Below are 16038 nucleotides of genomic sequence, written 5' to 3' on the forward strand. Positions count from 1 at the left end.
CAAAAAAGCCTAATATGCTTATAGTTTTTATTGTTTATTTTTTTTTATATCAGGGCTAGGGAAAGGGGGTGATTTGAACTTTTAGGTTTTAATTTTTTTTTTTAACTTTTTTACAATTATTTTTTCATGCATTTTTTTTCAGACTCCCTACGGTACTTTAAACCCTTGGTTGTCTGATCACTTATACAATATGCTGCAACACTACAGTATTGCTGTATATTCTAAATTCACTGGATTTGTAAAAGATCCCGCATACAGCAGGCTCCTTCACAGATCTTGCTATGACAGCCACCGAACCCTGTCTTGAGGTCCTTGCCGCAATTGCATATGGAGCTGGCTGGATCCAAGATGGCGGTGCCTATGCAGCGTTAGTTAAGTGTTACTTAAGTGCCACCATCAAACTTGATAGCCTCACTTTAGGGGTTAACACCCACTATCACCACCGTCCTAATGCAGCTAACACCCACTGTGAATTCTGATAATTATATTTTCATTAATTACATTACTGTCATCTGCATAAGAGGTGCTGATATCTGGAGTTAATTTTAGACTTGATGACTAAAAAGTTGAAAAACGGTTGCAACCAGTTTCTAAATTTTTTTCGGCTCCATTGGAGAACTGGAATGGATTCATGGCTAAATTTTAAACTTTTTGTCATACTTCATAACTCTGTCTACCACATCTACACATGATAATAAATCTAGAGGAAGTTGTCATAAGTGAAAACTTACTTGCACCCATCGAACACAGGCTTTAGTACACGATCACACCCTAAAATATGCATAGAATTCTGTCTAAAAATCAGAATAAAAACTCAGCCATGTTTAATTATTATGTTTTTGCCTTTCTATTCTTCAATCTTAACACTTTGCAGAGTTACAACTCAGGTTGCAGTCCCCTGTATACAGTCGGTCCCCTACTTAAAGACTTACAGACAACCCCTAGTTAAAGACGAACTCCTCTACCCACTGTGACCTTTGGTGACCTCTCTGAATGTTACTTTAGTAGCAGACTGTAATGATCAGCTATAAGGTGTCTGTAATGAAGCTTTATTGATTCTAATAACTGCAAATAATTCACTCTATAGTGAATTAGGTTGTACCATTGGAGAACTATCTGGATCCTAGAAGGCCTATCAAAGACAATGATAATAAAAATAATAAAAAAACACAATTAAAGGGGTTGGTCACTTTACCTCATGTTTTTTTAATGTTTGTGTAAATGTGAGGCAGGATATTAGGTAATTTACCAATAAAGATCTATTGAAGGTTCTGCACCGCTCTATTGGTATGTACCTCCTGTCTTTTACCTCATCAGCCAGACATTCCTGTCCATATAATGGCGGCAGATGGAGGGTCATGTGATCTTTGACCATGAGCAATAGCCCTGTCAGCACCTCAAAGATAGTATTCATTAAAATAAGCCCAAGGTCATGGCAGGGCAATTGTTCACAGACAGAGATCACATGATGAGGTAAAAGGCAGGAGACTTCAATGAACATATCAATAAAACGTTGCACAACTTTTAATAGATGTGTATTTGTAAATTACGTAATATCCTACCCCGAAAAAACGTAAACACACATTATAAAAACATAAGGTGAAGTGGCCAACCCCTTTAAGGTTTTTCATTTATGTTTTAACCCCTGCAGAATTATATGTATACCCACCGTAATTCTGCATTGGCAGATATATTCAGCAGTATGACCATGATATGGCACATGGCATAGTGAAATCATAAATGTGAATGTGTCATCTTAATACAATAAAACCTCATTGAAGTGAATGCCATGGCTCCAGAAAATAGCTGATCGCTGCAGGGGGAGTTGTGTGGAGCTGCTGTTAAGGGGGGGATTAGTATTAACCTCTTAAGGACGCAGGTTTTTTTTCGCTCATTTCTCGCTCTCCACCTCCAAAAATCCATAACTTTTTCATTTTTACGTGTACAGACCTGTGTAAGGTCTTATTCTGTGCGTAACAAATTTTACTTTCCTGTAATGTTATTTATTTTAACATGCCGTGTACTGCGAAGCTGGAAAAAAATTCCAAATGTGGAAAAATTTTAAAAAAAAAACGCATGTGCTTCACGTTCTTGTAGGCTCAGTTTTTATGACTTTGACTCTGCGCTCCAAATAACACCTCTACTTTATTCTTTGGTTTGGTACGATCGCGGTGATACCAAATTTATATAGGTTTTATTGCGTTTTAATAAATTTTCAAAAATGAAACGAATGTGTACAAAAAAGAAAAGAAAATTTTTGCCATCTTCTGACGCTAATAACTTTTTCACACTTTGGTGTACGGAGCTGTGTGAGGTGTCATTTTTTGCAAAATGAGCTGATGTTTTCATTGCTACCATTTTGAGGACTGTGCGACATTTTGATAATTTTTATTACATTTTTTTATGTGATGTAAAAAGGTGTAAAAGTCGCATTTCAGACATTTGGGCGCCATTTCCCATCTCTCAGGTCATTGCTGGCCGTAACCACATTCTGATATATCGGGCATTTTGGGACGCGGCGATACCTAATGTGTTTGTACATTAACCCTAGATGGTCAGATTGTTCCTACCATATACTGCAATATTTCTGTATTGCAATATATGGCATTTTTGCACGTTATTTGTTACAATGAGCCACTGGTTCATTGTAACGAATCTGCAGAAGCCCTGTAGCCTCAGGTCGAAGACCCGAGGCTACCATGGCAACCGATCGCTGCCCCCCGATGACGTTCGGGGGAGCGACGATCGGAATAAAGATGGCGGCGCCCACGTGCCGCCGTCTGTTAAATGCTTGCCGGCGGCAAGGGAAGGGTTAATAGCCGTGATTGGAGCAAGCACCGACCGCGGTTATTAGCGGTGGGGGTTTGCTGCAATATGCAACAACCCCCACCCTTGTATGAAGAGGACTCAGCCCGTGAGCCCTCTTCATACATTCCCTGCACTGCATTAAGGGGTTAATAAACCAAATGTTGAAAATACCTGAGAATACATTTTTTTCATGTTGTATGACATCCTTTTGATATCTGTTCTGTTTACTGAACTTCTATTTTGTATTACTACATCCAGTTATTGTGACATCCCTAATGGTGGAACACATCCAACACTATATTTCATTATGCAGGTGAATACAAGGTGAATTGCGAAACCCAAGGTTAGTCACTTGTAATAAGAGAAGGAAAAGTACCTTCATACCTGTTTCATAATTGTTAATCATTTGCTTACTCCTGCTTTTCCAACAGTTCTAAATGACAGTGAAGATCCGCTCATGTTTGTCGGTGGAACTCATTGGCAATTTAACAGGCTCTTATTTTCTGTGAGTGCATTTGTGCACACATATATTCTTACACACATACATACACTGGAGATCAAAATGAGAGAACAATGTATGATCAATTGAATTTTTAAAGAAATAATGTAATATCTATTGATCAGGGTCAGCACCAGGTTTCAGTAGGTCCCTGGGAAACATAGCCTCAGTTGACCCCTTTGCAGTGAACTCATGTGACAACGTTAAAAATTCAGAAACTAAAACTCCTCTTTTTCCCTAAAATATTCCCAAGTTTATCATACCAAACAGCCCCCTCATGGTTATTTATATAAAGCCCACCTCACCCCCAATAAATTCCTTATGTACAGCCTTAAGTGGGCCCCCCAACAGCCCTGGGCTCTGGCGCTCGCCTGGGTATGCACAGTGCTGGCGCCCGCCCTGCCATTGATTCACTTTTGATGTTTTTTTTATGGAGAACACCATGCCACTAGAACAGTGTATGGGAGATTCTCTTTTGTGTGAGTAGGGTGAAAACTGGAGTGATGAAGAAAGGAGTTAGTGGCTCTTGGCTTTCTATATGGCGTAGTAAATAATTTATCCTCAGCCTTTCACTTTAACAAATTCTAGATTGGTAACTTGATCAGGAACCTTTTGTACATTCCAGAGAGCATCACAGGTCCATCTAGGCCTTTAATGGGTGCCCTTGCATTATAGAATATTTGAGAAAATAATATGAAGCTAACCCTGATGTTTTGCAATACATTGGCCTTGAGAAGGTTGAAATCAACCCTCTGGGAGACAATTGTTCAAGTGCACTGTTGAGCCAAGAAGCAAGAGCATCATTAAAGAAAAATCTGCCATCAAAATCCATCATGAAACCAGGGACACTTACTCATAGATCCAGACAACATGACTGTGGTAATCTTCTTATATCTGTTATCCAGGTGAGCCAGCACAACTCACTCAGAAGCTACTGCCCTGGTAAACTTTGTAATTGCAGCTGTAAGTTACTGCCTGGTAAGGCAAGAGTTAACATGTAAAATGTTATAAACCAATGATATCTTTTATACCAATGTACAGCAAGCTGTCTGTACTACACAAGAAAGTGTAATCCACCAGGTTGAAGAGGTGTTTCAGGCCACTGTCTGACACCCTAGGAAAGTCAGGAGACTAAGCCCCAGAGCAGAGGTCAACCATCTGGAGCAAACCTTCCTCCTGCCAGCTTTCCAGCCTGCTGAATCTGCTGCTGTTGTTAAGGCCGTTGCCTGCCGTTTGAAGTTGAATAAAGAACTGTAAGTTGATTTGCACGACATGTCTCAATGTGATCCCTGGATTAGGTTGTTTCATCATCATGGGCTTCCACGTCCTCCATCACCCATGGATTCCTATCTGCACCTAAGGTGTTGCCCCAGGGAGAAATCTATTGCATCAGCCTTTCTCTCCATCTTTTCTTGCAAACACCACCTGCTGGAGACCTGCCAAGCTGTAGGCCCATCCTCTGGTCCCAATAACAATCACTGTGACCATAGCGTGCTCAAGGCCACATAAGCCAGCCACTCTGGTATTCTGAGCCCCGGCTGTTCACAGCCACTGAAGAAAGGCTAGACTCTGGTGAGTGGGATGTTGTACACACCCCAGCTCAACAATGTACCAAGAAGAATGTACTGCCCTCTGCAGAGTGAAACACTTGGGTGTGATACTAGCCAAGAATTTCAAGAGAACTGCTTTTGTTGACACGTTTTCAGGGGGAAGGGTAGCAAATGTATTTAGGAAAAAATTATTTCCAAAACATCTGATTCAGGGCCAATGTCTCACATAACTGGAATATAACTGGAAATGGCAGTAGGGTGGTTTGTGTAGAGCAGTCAGAGCCCTTTCTGTAGGCACCGTGGCCATCACAAAAACACAGAGTTCACCAGACATTACTCACAGCCTCCTCCCGCAGTCTGTAGAAGCCCAGGTCATGCCGTGCGCAGTTTTATTTTCAAACACACATCCTGGACTGCCCGAGATTACTCGAGGAGCAAGAAGGTATGGACAGAGCTATATTATCATTAAAGCTTTTGCTGCAGGTCCCAAATATCTGTCTGTTCAGGGGACCCTAGAGAGAAGCTATAATGATACACCAAATTTCTCCACTTTCCTTCTACTGTATTGGTGTCCTTAGGACACTGGCCTTATTGAAAGCAGTAACAGAGCAGGAAGCAATTAGGTACTGCTTAAATTGCCATATTATATTATTATAACATTTGTTTAAGCCAATAATGATCACTGATATGGAAAACAGGACAGGTCTCAGAGAGCCTTTAACTCCCTCCTAACATTAGACATAATGGGGCACATTTACTAAAGGACCTGCAAGCGTTTTATGTTGAACATTGCACCTTCATTTCAGTGCAAACTGCTTGTACAGGTATTTAAGAAGTGTCTGCACCACATTTTTGTTGCGTCTGTACTATTTTGACCATTTGAAATGGTCATTCCAGAGCTCAGTCCAACGGAAATGTGTTGCACAACCCATGTTGAAAGTGCACCAAAAAAAGTGGTCCAGAGGGCATCAGATTCATGAAAAACGTGTGCTAGAAATCCTGAATCTGGCACCCCCTGCACACTACACAGGCATAAGAATTTCATCAGTCAAATTAATTGTGGCACTTTGAGATACAGAACTGGAAATACAGGCAGTGAAAGACATAGACCTGAATACAAGATGTAGATTAAATGGAACCAGTCACCAACTTTTCACAAAAACAGGTAGTGACAGGTTCCCATCAAGCCCTGTTACCTCAAGGGCACTTTTCTTTTACCTAAAGAAACAAAGGGGGTTATTTATCATTGGTTTTTCTGGGGGTTTTCTTTAGTAAAAAAGATGCAATTAGGTTTTTTGGGACTTTTCACTGCTAAAAAGTCTCACAGGGCTGTTTCCACCTCTTCATTAATCTGGTGTAGAGAACTACCACTAGTGCAGCACTGTGCAAAGCCAGAGTCATGACTTTATACTTTACAAAAAGTCTCCTAGTTACTCCAGTCCCCTGCTGGTGTATGTCCTAGGACTTTTATGCATTTCAAGATTCCCAAAAATCCCACACAGCCATTAGAGCAAACGGTCGTTGATTAAAGGGTCAAAGCTACTTTAATGAATCTCATGGGTAGATTAGTTTTTTAAAGACAGACTTAGAACTGTTGCAAGGAGACGGCGTCCTGATAAATAATTCATTAAATTGTGTATTTAAACAAGGAATTATATTATATACAGAGTCCCAATAGAAAACATGAAATGCATAAGCGAACACTACATCAACTGAAATACCAAAAATACATAAAAGCACAATAACCAACGCCCAAGGCATTAACCATAAAGCAGTTATGAAGAGCCATTAATATAATAACCAGAATCCACAGTAAGTTCCTACTGACCTACACAAATCCTACTTTGTGATCCCTCCACAGATGTAGCTAAAAATTCTCCAATGTTGGCTTTGATATCCACCATAAATATCCTCAAGAGTTCACTCCTCTCATGACTTCTCTCCTCACAGGGTTCTCAGACTCCTTCCTTCTCAAAGAACTCAGATCTCCCAATGCTCCCCATTGGACCAAGTCTGTGGTGTTTTATACCCCTTATAGGTATAACTTTGCAAGACAAACCCTTCAACATGGAGTCATGAAGTTTGCTGATCAAATATTTGCTGTGATTTACTTATGTGTTCCTTTGTCAGCATGCTTCAGAAGAATCAAGATGCCACACTGTGATCATCATTCTAAGGGATGACCTGATTCTCCCTGATCTGATTCTAGTGATAAGATGTCCAGTTAGTAATTGAATTGTTACACAAACTTGAATGGACAGATTTTTGTTCTTCAATCAGCCTTTGTAGTGTAAGTTACAGTAAACACAGTATCTATGCAGCTTGATAAGCATCACCTTGTTACCTAAATATAATATCTAATGGTTGTGCTATCATTGAGGTCACATGCAAATGACCATGTACCCAGGTGTATAACATTGCCATGTGCAGAAGAGGAGGGAGGTGAGCGCTCCTCACACCTCCCATCTCCATAGGAAACAGAGCCCCAAACATGACCGCAATCCGGCTGAATATAGGATAGAAAACCTATGCAACTTCCCTGCTGATGCAAAGGGTTAGGTAGGTGTTGCAAAACTCATCCCTCTCCATGTCAGGAGCTTCTTGGTGACCCTGATCACATCACTAGGGGGTGTCCAATAGAGATGGGTGAATCGATTCTAACGCTTCTAAATTTTTTTAGAATTTCAGAAAAACTTTGATTAGTCACAAATCTGAAGATTACGGTGATTCGTGGGAACAAATTTCAACCCTCCCCCATTTAGCAAAATGACAGCGAGCACACCGTGCACTCCTTATTATCGGTTGATGCTTCTGGAAGGAAACCTACCCCATTACATGTATAAAGAATATCCAGGCATTGTGATCTAGAGATGGACTTCCAGCGTTTCTTTAGAACCATTGGGCTTAAAGCCTATTTTCATGACAAACCCCAGGTTCCACAAAGAAGTGGAGCCTTAACCCGGGATAGTCCTAAAGTTAATCTGATGAAAATTGGTCTACAGACTAAGAGCACCTTCATGCCACCTAGAACATCACCAGGCATTGAAATGTTAATCCACCTAGTGAACAGAAACCTAGATACAATGGGCCATATAAAAATATCCAGCAATCTCAATGCAACAGATAGACAACCACTTAGATCCCTTATATATGACAAGAATTTAGTGATCAAACCAGCTGATAAGGGTGGGCCCCTAGTACTCATGGACCATATGGACAATGTCACAGAAGTCAATCGCCAGCTCAATGATGCGGAGGTATACTGTAAAGTACCCAGTGATCCAATATACAGAATAAAAAATAAGATTCAGAGAACATCCTTTCATTCAACAAGGGGCACGATAAACAACGGGGTAATCAATTTCCTTAATAATCTCCATCCAATCTAACACGTTTTTTATGTTCTCCCTAAAATCCATAAAACACTACAAAACCCACCGGGAAGACCATTTCTTGCTAGCATCGACAGATTCAATCCTGTCTCCTATGTCGAAATTACTGAAAAAGGCTGTGACATAGATTACTGGTCACATGGGATATTACAAGCCTATATATCTCCATTCAACATCAAAAGGGGATCCAATTAGTCATTCAGATGCTGAGTAGAGCAGGACTTGTACCAATGGTAGTTGAGTTTTACATTGATTTACTCCACCTTGTCTTCGAAGAGAATTATTTTCTCTTTCAAGACCAATTCTTCATACAGTTACAAGGAGCGGCCATGAGGTTCAATATGGCCCCACCTTGCACAAATTGTTTCATGGCAGAATTTGGGGAAATCTATATCTACCCAAGTACACTTTTCCAGCAATGCTCCATAAACGTTTCATAGACAATATATTATGTGTGTGGAGGGGTAGACTCTGACACTGAATATCTAAACTCAGTTTATCCCGACTTTAAATTCACTATTCATCAGACCACCACATCCATCAGCTTCCTGGATACAGTAGTTGCCAAAGATGATTCAGGACATATAACCACTGATATCTATAGGAAACCCACTAGGAATACCCTATTACATTACTCCAGTAACCACCCCAGGCCACCAAGAGGGCAATCCCAAGGTTCCAATTCACTAGACTTAATAGACTAGCGAGCAATCCAGTTACCAGATAACAGAGGGTCAAGGAGATGGCAGAACGTTTTAAGGAACATGGGTACCCAGACAAGATAATAAATGAGAGTCACCTACCTAGGGACAGACAAAACCATAAAGGAAATATTAAAAGAATTCCCTTTGTGCACAAATTCCACCCAACAATGTACAGAGTTTTGTACAGACCTTCCTTCATGCTCAACACAAGGGAACCTTCCCATGCCTGAGATGCACACAGTGTTCCAATGTTTCAAAGGTAGCACTTTTTTCCATCCACACACAGGCCATGCATACCCAATACAAGACTACTTTACCTACGACTCAATGTTTGTCGTTAAAGGAAACCTGTCACCAGGAGACCCATTTTTAGCACTCCCCCAGTCCCCACAGAGCATAGTACATACACTGCCAAAGTGTTTTTGTTTTAAAAATTGGTTTTACAGAAAAAAAGATATGTTATATTGTACCTTTTATTAGCATCTGCTGTGTGACTTGGCAGTTGCCAATTGGGAGGGGCTGGAAAGGAGCAGTTTCCCCCCACCCTTGGGAAACATGTGACCTTCAAATATATGAATAACTCCCCACACTCGGGATTGGCTGTAGAGGAGCAGGGGGTGTCGCTAAGCCCAGTGATGGGTGTTTTCATATATTTGAAAAGGTCACATGGAGAAGCAATTTCCCAAAGGTGGTGGGGGGGGGGAACTGCTCCTTTCCAGACCCTCCCAAAAGGCAACTGGCTAGTCACACAGCAGATGCTAATGAAAGGTACAATATAACATATCTTTTTTTCTGTAAAACCAATTTTTAATACAAAAACACTTTGGCAATGTATGTACTATGCTCTGTGGGGACTGGGGGAGTGCTAAAAATGGCTCTCCTGGTGACAGGTTCCCTTTAATGCCATAAAATGTCTCTGTGGACTGGTATATGTGGGAGAGACCACCCAATCGGTTGGGACACGCATTGGCCAACACAAATCGACAATTCGTAGCAACAACTTGTTACTCTCAATACCAGACCACTTCCATAAAGCCATACATAACCTAGCTCAACTTAAATATCAGGTCTTGGAACACCACTTCCCCTCCGAGGGGGCGATCGCATTAAACTTCTCAAAACTTCTCAGAAGTATTTTGGATTCACATTGTTCTTGCGCCCTTTTAGCAGAAACATGAGGGGAAAAAAAAACAACTTCGTTCCCGCGAATCAGCATAAACTTTGTTTTTTCCTGAAATTCTAACCGAAGTTAGAATCATTAGAATCGATTCGCCCATCTCTACTGTACAACCTTTTGATTACATTTTAATGAATTTTTTATATTTTTCAAAATGGCAAAAAAGTGCTATTTTCGACTTTGGCCGTTAAACTCAGTGAAAAACTGTTATTATATTTTGATAAATCGGGCATTTTTGGATGCAGCAATAGCTAATGTGTTTATGATTTTTAGTGTTCTAGTTAAGTTCTAGTGAAACGGCAGCTGGTGATTTGGATTTTTATGTTTTTTTATTATTATTTTTTCTTTTTACTTTTTAATTTTTTTTTTTTCATTTTTACTATTTTTCAGACTCTATAGGGTAATTTAACCTGAGGTTGTCTGATCAATCATATCATATACTGCCATACTACAGTATGGTCATATATGGGGATTTCCCTCCTCATTCTTCACAATGTGCTGATCATACATTGTAATGATGGATTGGCACTCCCCGATGATGACATGGGGAGCGACGATGCTCGGAAAGATTTTATTTTAAGCTGCTGACGCTGGTGTTACCAGTAAGCCTTTGCTGCAATATGCATCAAACATTTAATGGCTATGGAGCCCGTGAGCCCTCTCCATGCACCCGCACCTGGCATGTGACGTACCGTTACGTCACATGCCGTGATTCGTTATGATTCGATTCTGTTCAAACCGGGTCAAATCGAATTTACATAAATTCGCCCATCTTTAGTCTCCAGCATGGGAATTTAGTATGCAGTTATAAGTCTCCGCCTGGGAGGCAAGTGTTAAAGAGGACCTGTCACCCCGGAAAACCCACCCACCAAATGTGCCCCCCATAATCCTCCCCCCAGCCCCTTAGGCATTTTTTTTATAAATTTATGTGCAGTAAATTAATTTAAACCAATCCAACCTCTTACCAAATAAGAGGTCGGAATGCGACCCTGCCAGCGGTCACATTGTAGGAGAAGCCAGCAGCAATCCCGCGGTGTGGCCGAACCGCACTGTCAGCGGCTCACGTTGCCGGCCGGCCGATGCAATGCTGCCGGCTTCTCCTACAATGTGACCTCTGCCAGGGGTGTGCTGGGGGTGTGTCGGCACACCCCCTAATGAATACAGCCGACTGTCAGCACACCAGATACACGATACAACCTCTTATTTGGTAAGAGGTCGGATCGGTTTAAATAAATTTACTGCACATAAGTTTTTTTTAAAAATGGCTAGGGAGAAAGGGGCTGGGGGGGGGATTATGGGGGGCACATTTGGTGGGTGGGTTTTCCAGGGTGACAGGTCCTCTTTAATCTCAAATGTATTCTCTGTGTTACAGTGATGGTAGGAGAAAGCTAGTTGGATGAAAAAGCTTGTTGCCTCACAAGGGGAGCTGATAAAATCACTTGTGGGTGGGACCTTGTGGCTTCTGAAGTTTTGCAAGGGACTAGCCCAGGAGGCCAGTCCAGGTTGTTCTCAAGCTCTTGTCCAGAAAGCGGAGGTGTCTGTGGCATGCTGCCCTGACATCAGCCCCCCAGCAGAGCTTCACTACAAGGACTCTGCTCCAACTTTCCTAGCACACCCCGAAGCTATTTACCAGGTTGCGTGCACACCTCCCTATGAACCTGAGATCCAACCAGCTTCTTGCTGAAGTTTTGCTGCTGTCATGGCTATTGCCATTGCTAATAAAGAACTATAAGTTATGCTTTATCAACATGCCTCTGAATGATACCTGGATCAGGCTGTATATCATCAAGGGTACATCATCCTCCATCACCAGGGATCCCCATCTACACATCGGGGTTCCCCCAGGTAGAAACCTCTTTTATTAGACTCTCTTTCCATTTTCACACAGACCGCCTGCCAGGCTGTGGACGGGACCTCTGTTCCTGATACAAGCCCCATGATCATAGTCATGTGCTAGGCCGAACTAGTCAGCCACTTTTTCCCAAAAATAAGTAACAGGTTCCCATAGAGCCCTATTACCACAATGGCACCATTAATTTACCTATTAAAAAAACCTTTCCTCAAATACCCATTAAAATAACTTTCTCTCCTTACCTGGTATCTAGAAACCATAGCCCCCATGGCTCAGTCGAGTGGCCCCTCCTATTGAGTGAAACACTACACCCCGTTAAGATATGTCAACTGTCCGAATTCCCGTGCCTCTTCAGTTTCCTGTCAAACTCTGTTGGACCAGTCAGATTACCTATCCCAAGGGTGTGTAGTGTTACTGAGTGAGGACAACCTGCTGCAATGTCTGCCTGGATGGGCTGGACATATCATTTGGAGTTCTCTGCTAACACCAGAGGGGTATTTAATATTATATGTAAAAATGATGCTTTCTACCCTTCAAGCTGTCATCAACAAAGGCGGCTGTTACATTATCCTGCATGCACTTTTCCATGGCGCTCCACTAATTCTGGCCCCTCTGCCCTTGCGGTGCGACCTCTCAGCCCTATTATTGATATGGATGGGTGACTTTAGGACAGGTCCATGGATAGGAAGCTTTTGGCAGGGGGATGCCTCCCTCCTCCTCCTCCACTGACTGCTGCGTCCTTCTTGGTAACTTGAGGCTGGATGAAGTGTAGTGCTGGCTTCACCCCAGTACTAGAGCCTCCTTTTGCTTTTCATCTTCCTATAGTTCTATTTATCACATTAATATTTACCTAGCTGTTCACCTCATTATCCCATTGTTTGGGTTTGCTTCATACCTCTCCCATTCAGTTTCTGAACATGTGACATGGTAAAAACAAATTTTGTATTTCTTATTATAGTATCCAGTCTATGTGGCATGTTACTTCTTTCAAAAACTAAATAGCCATGTAGCCCCCTTCATTTGAAGAGGTGGGAGGGCTAGAGTGGCTACCCACCTGCTGTGCTGTTCCTGGAAGGAGGGGGTGGGTTTTGTTCCCTAATTTAAAACTCTACTATTTGGCGGCCCATCTGTCCCATTTCCACTGGATGCTGCACCTCAGGAGGTTGTGGTCCATTGGCCATTACACTGACTCTTTTACCTCACCTGAGCATCTCCTATATGGGGGCGATGAGAGGGCTCCTCTTCTTATCCTGTTATGGGCAAGAGTGTTCCCATTATTATACTTTTGACTTTAATACATTAACCCCTCTGTGGAATAACCTGGCCCTTCCTGAACTCTAGCTGGAGGGCTCCTGGGATAGTCTATATAAGAGATATATGTGAGGATGGAGCACTACGCTGTCTTTAAAAGTTGAAAGATTCCTATGACTTGGCTAATCTTTTTCATCTGTCATATCTTCAGCTCTCAATATAAATGCCCAGATCCCCAGTGATAAGCTATTAGACAACCCTTTCCCTCCCTTTACCTGCAGGCCCCTGGTGGAGCCCTTATGTCTTATTATATTTGGGATAGATAGCTCGAATCGCCTTTCACTACTGCCCCTCCAATTCCTACTACAGAGAACCTGTCAAGCAAATTAATCCCCAAAATCCCCAGCTTATTCATGAGTGTCGGGCACAGCCACAAACCCCAGTGGTTAACTGACAGCCTGTTTAATGATATGAAACTTCTAGTGCTGCCTCCTCTATGTTCTTCCTGGTACTAGCGCCCCCTGTCACCTGTGTGTGTGATACTCCTATACACATGACTGACAGCCTGTATAATTATGTGACACTCCTGGTGCTGGCTCTTCTATGTGCTTCCTGGTAATGGCGCCCCTTGTCGCCTGTGTGTGTATGAGATACTCCTATACACATGGCTGAATCCTGTATAATGATGTGACACTCCAGGTGCTGACTCCTCTATGTGCTTCCTGGTGCCCCCTGCAGCCTGTGTGAGTATGAGAGTTACAAATCCTATAGGATTTAGCCATGTGTATGGGAGGAGAGAGTATGTCAGGTACTTGTGTAGCTGAAGTCTGTGTCTCCCACAGGCAGCAGATAAAGCACAAGCCCTAGCAATGCTTTACTATACATTACACACAGACCTGAGAGGGGAGGGGTATGAGGGGTGACATCACTTTCTCTCTACATATCCCCAGCCCCATTTGCATAATGAAGAAAAAATGAAAATATTTTAGAATGATGTATGCATTAACTGGATAAATGTTGGGATAGAATCCTTGTAAGCTGCTCTAACATCTTATTGCCCTTTAATAACATTTAATGATAAGAGGAAATCTAAGGAAGTATTTATCACACCCTGCTTCAGGCTGTTTTTAGTTTAATGATGTAAAATATAATAAATATAATAATAGTGTTAATGATGTATCTGAGGCTATGTTCACATCACATTGGGTCAAACTTATGGAGGGGTATGTACTGTATGTTTTCCGATGTTTGGGGTCCACACACTGATCTGAATGGCTGGCTGCAGCCTTTGGGTTTACATCCATATAATATTGTTAAAAATTATTCAACTCAAAAATCATGATATGTGATTAAAAATTGAATAGTCAACAATATGACCATATATCTATATGCGGGTCCTGTAAGATTGACAGTTAGACCCCAATACATGACTGTAATTGTGGCTGTGATCTCGCTGCACCAGATTAGGGCCACAATAGAGGTCTATGATACCAGGTCAATGTCTCACGGCAACTCGATCTGGTTAGGAGGCTGCGTCACAAAAGATAGGACATATCCTATCTTCAGCCAGATTGCGGCCGTGGTTGGCTCTCTGTTTCCTATGGAAAAGGGAAGTGTGAGGAGCGTTCATCCCCCTCCTCTTCTGCACCTAGCAATGTTATACACCTGGGTTCCAGCCCTGGTGAGCACAAAGTCATGTACATGTGACCTCAATGATGGCAAAGCCAAAGGATATTCTAAGTGGGTTACAAGTTGATGCTTATCAAGCTCTGTAGATACTGTGTTTACAGTAACTTACACTACAAAGGCTGCTTAGAGAACATAAAGAACAAAAATCTGTCCAATGAAGTTTGTGCAACAATTCAGTTACCAACTGGACATTCCTGATTCTCCCCTATTTGCACAATGAGAGATCATCACCCTGGCTAGATAAGCTTTAATTATGCAAATGGAGGAGAATAAGCATGTCCTTTAGAAGGATAATCACAGGAAAGTATGACATCTTAATTCTTATTATGCATATTGACAAAGAGCCACACAAGTAAATCAAAGCAAGGACTGTATTTGGTCTGCAGACTTCATGACATCACGTTGAAGGGGTTGTTTCTTGGAAAAGAATGCCAAAAGGGGTATAAAATACTACAGACTTGGTCCAATGTGGAGCACTGGGAGGGCCGAGTTCTTTGAGAAGGAAGGAGCCTGAGAACCCTGTGAGGAGAGAAGTCTTGAGGATATTTGTGGTGAATCTAACATTGGCAACGTTGGAGGATTTTTAGCTACATCTCTAGAGGGATCACATAGGATTTGTATAGATCAGGAGGAACTGTCTGTGGATTCTGGTAATCATATTAATAACTTCATAGTTAATGCCTTGGGTGTTGGTTGTGTTTTTATGTATTTTTTCGTATTTCAGTTGTTTATTGTGTGCTTATTCATTTCATGCTTTCTATTGCAATTTCTTGTTTGTGTCTCTTTCTTTGTCTCCCCTACAACCCACATGGAAATATGGTTATTGGTCAGTATTAGTTTAAATTAATATTTCTTACATCCCAACTGCTTTACATTTAGTCATGTCTTTTCCAACCCCCATAATTTTTTTTGTAAAAATGAATGTTGAACAAGTGGTAGAACTTCTTTTATTTCTATATCACACTGTAAACTGAGAACTGCCGGCGTGAATAAAGGCTGCATTATTAAAACCAGAGGATAGAGATAGCTTATAAGCATGGATAGTTGCTTAGTAAAAGTTCTTTATTTTATTTTTTTGATATGGGCACACATGATACGACTAGTCTTTTATTGAGG

General features: G+C 41.6%; 1 protein-coding gene across 1 annotated transcript in view; it reads left to right on the plus strand.

Moving 5' to 3' along the window:
- The first annotated feature begins 15384 nt into the window (after positions 1–15384).
- Positions 15385–16038, plus strand: part of LOC140104573 (flavin-containing monooxygenase 3-like) — a 34485-nt gene continuing 33831 nt past the window's right edge. Inside the window, exon 1 of the mRNA XM_072128160.1 lies at positions 15385–15572. The gene's annotated coding sequence lies outside the window, so the exon portion shown is untranslated. The remainder of the gene's footprint in view (positions 15573–16038) is intronic.

Source organism: Engystomops pustulosus, chromosome 10, assembly GCF_040894005.1.
Source record: "Engystomops pustulosus chromosome 10, aEngPut4.maternal, whole genome shotgun sequence".
NCBI classification, from domain to species: Eukaryota; Metazoa; Chordata; class Amphibia; order Anura; family Leptodactylidae; genus Engystomops; species Engystomops pustulosus.